This window comes from Apis dorsata, unplaced genomic scaffold, assembly GCF_000469605.1.
Source record: "Apis dorsata unplaced genomic scaffold, Apis dorsata 1.3 scaffold_527, whole genome shotgun sequence".
Lineage (NCBI taxonomy): Eukaryota > Metazoa > Arthropoda > Insecta > Hymenoptera > Apidae > Apis > Apis dorsata.
Window position 1 is genome coordinate 864985 of NW_006263750.1, and position 3077 is coordinate 868061.

The window sequence follows — 3077 nt, forward strand, 5'->3', positions numbered from 1 at the left end:
ATTTTTTCACGTCACCAAGAATTTTAATTTCGATTCAACCGCTTTTTAGTGAAATTTTATAAAATCATCTCCGAGAATAACGAGAACGTGTTTACCTGAAATAATAACAACCTACTTTAATAAAATTTCATTAAATCTTATCAAATTTTAAATTATGTATTTTATCGTGATATCAAAATTACCGCGGTATTCATTTCTAGCGGAATCAATTGCCACGTATTTTTTAATAGCTCGAAGAGAGCGAGCGGCAACGTTGTCCTTTCTGTTCACCCTTCGTCACGCTCGAGGCATCCCGTGTAGAAAACACTTATCACGACGTTTTTCTCGTCAAACCGGTTGCAAAATGTTTGCGGACCGACATGCTTGCAACATTGATACTCGTCGAAACGAGTATCCGGGATAAATTGCATTATAAATTCGTCATAAATTCTCTCGTTAATTCTTAAGTATGTTTAAATAATCGAATTTTTTTTTTCATTTTATGTTGCAGGTAAGTACCCGAGTTATCTGGAATATCCTATCAGTTGAGAAAGGAGGCTAAAGTATCTGGCGACACACGATTCTACTCACGGTAAAGATTTACTCGTAATAATAATATCGAACTGGATCATCGATCTTCTTTCATTCTCTCATTAATGAGACGATTAATCTTTTACCATCCGAAATACAAACGAAACGAAGTGTTATCCCGATTAAGTTATTAGAGGACAAAGTGGCGCCATATCTCGAAAGCAGTCCCGCGGAAGGAGATTTTTCTTTGAATTTCCCGCGTTTCGACCTGTTCACCGCAGGCCACCGGCAGACACATTAATTTCACCTTCTTCCTCGTTACCCCTCGTTCTGATCCACCAGCTACCGAGCTCGAGTGTTCGGGGACCCGGCGAAATTTATACGGAAATAAAGCGTCGAATAAATTGCGCACTTAATTGTGATTCTAAAGCTCTGACCCTCCCCGCTACACCCACGCGTGATACATTTTTAATACAGGGGAGGGGGCATTAATCTTACATTAGCCGGTTACGCGTAAAAATGGAACGACTCGGTGTTTCTTAGATCCAAAATTATGCGACACGTAACGATGATCCTTTGTCCCGAAGGATTATTTCATCCTCGTCGTCTTATGGAAAAAGAGAATTGGAAATTCTTATTAGGATTGGTATTCGTTTTAATTTTCACTCTGAACACTCTTATTCATACGTTTTCTTGTTTCAATTCAGTTCGTAGTATCGTGTATTCTCAAGTGGATAAATTTGGATATTTGAAATCCATACATGGAGCAATGATCAAAAGTAACACGTGTTTTCCAATTTGGTCGTGCACTAAATTTTGCACACCTCCTATGTAGGAGGACAAATGCGACAGGAATGAACGGCTGGAAGAGACAGACTATTTGTCAAATAAACGATGCATCAATATCGTTTCGTTGCATCGATTCCAATCAAACTTATACGTGAATATTTCATATTGTATTTCCGTATAATACACAGTCGTATAAAATCGACGTTTTAATTTTTGCTAGAATTTAAATCAGTATCACTCCTCTGCCAAAATTAAATAGATACGCGTATACTAATTTATAACTTCTTATATCATAGATATCATTTTAACTGCCTGTCACGAATTTGCGTTAATTCGACTTGAACGAATCCTTTCGATTTTTCTTCCGTTTTCTTTTTCCCTCGTCAAAACGCGATCATACGGTGATTTCGTACAGCAATCGAAACGGTAATCACGCAGTTCTGACAGTGCGCGCTAATTACGATTCGGACACGGAATTCGTTGCGTCGAGATCGGGTCACGCTTCGTCGAACTTTATTAAATGTCCACGCTTTTACCATTTTGCGAGGTCTGCGTTTTTTCTTTTCTCTTTTTTCTTTTTTTTTTTTTTCTCTTTTTTCTTTTTTTTTTTTTTTATTTTTTTTTATTTTCAATTTGCCACCCACGCTCGAGATTTAATCACCGTTCCCGGATCGGATGTGTACGCGTAAAATATCGAGCTTGGAGAATCGTGGCCCGCACACCGGCCGAGAAACTCCATTGTAAATTCTCCCGGTGTTCCTTGCTTTCTCTATAAATGCCCTCGTTAAGCCTCCTTTGTTTCCTCGCCGGACAATGAGAACGGTAATCCCGCTTTCTAATTAACTTTTTGGTGGCCGGTATTTATTGGACAATTTGCGAAAACGCACGAGCCAAGATCGCGGAAAGGTGATTTCCTGTGAGACAAGAGATAAGAGGGTCCATGCACAATTATTAACGAAGACACCGCGATATTCGTTTTCTTCGACGTTAATTGCGTTCACAAATAATTTATATCATCATTTGCATACGGGGATATTTTTGCGGATATTTCTCATTTATGGGTAATAAGGTGTTCCAAGTATTGAGATATTAATTATTTGAAAAAAAAAAAAGATCCCACATTTATCATTATCTCCAAAGTTCAGCAGGAAGTAGAAATTCAATTTCAATTTAATAAATCTCGCTAGAGAGAAAGATTAATGGTTGATGTTCAGTTTGTTACACTTCATACACACATATTTTACAATATTCATCTGTCAAGGGATATAAATTTTTAATGCCACCTGTTTTAAAAAACTCGAATACTCGAATAGTGATAATCCAAACGAGAAACGATTCATTCGTATCGATACACATAGAAGCTTCCTCCTCTTAACGCGTTAATGTTCAATAGAAGAAACGAGAGGAATAATAAGCCTGCTGGCCAAGGAAGAAGCGTGGATAAATATGTATGCCTGCCGGTTTTGGGGGGAGGGTAGGGATCGAACAAGAGTAGAAAGTAAAAGCGACGGGCTGCCAGTAGATAAAGGGCGGCCGAGAAGTAAGAATTCGATTATCTCGGCGGATGCTCGAACTTCTCTCGGATTTCCTGGCGCGGATAATGGAGCACTCTTTGAAGAAAGCTTTCGCGCGCTCGGATGAGATACCCCTCTCTTGTTTTCCTCCTCTTCCACCATTTCCCTTTTCTCCTCGACGCGCACCGCTGCCTTTCCGCGTGTACCCGCCCGCCTCTCTCGACCGGGAATTCAAAGCCTCGCGAGCAGCGAGGAGAAAGGGAG

The 3077-nt window shown here is 39.6% G+C and overlaps 2 long non-coding RNA genes across 5 annotated transcripts in view; one reads left to right on the forward strand and one right to left on the reverse strand.

Annotated features, from left to right (window-relative positions):
- LOC116186254 overlaps positions 1–3077 on the forward strand; it is a 441761-nt gene that overhangs the window by 164592 nt on the left and 274092 nt on the right. The window contains exon 3 of one of the 4 annotated variants that reach the window (XR_004151212.1): positions 491–1159. The exons of the other annotated variants lie outside the window; for them this stretch is intronic. This is a non-coding gene — a long non-coding RNA (uncharacterized LOC116186254). Of the gene's footprint in view, positions 1–490; positions 1160–3077 lie in introns of those variants that run through there. 4 annotated transcript variants of the gene reach the window in all.
- The window catches only part of LOC116186256, a 22856-nt gene that overhangs the window by 1851 nt on the left and 17928 nt on the right, over positions 1–3077 (reverse strand). The gene's annotated exons all lie outside the window — the stretch shown is intronic.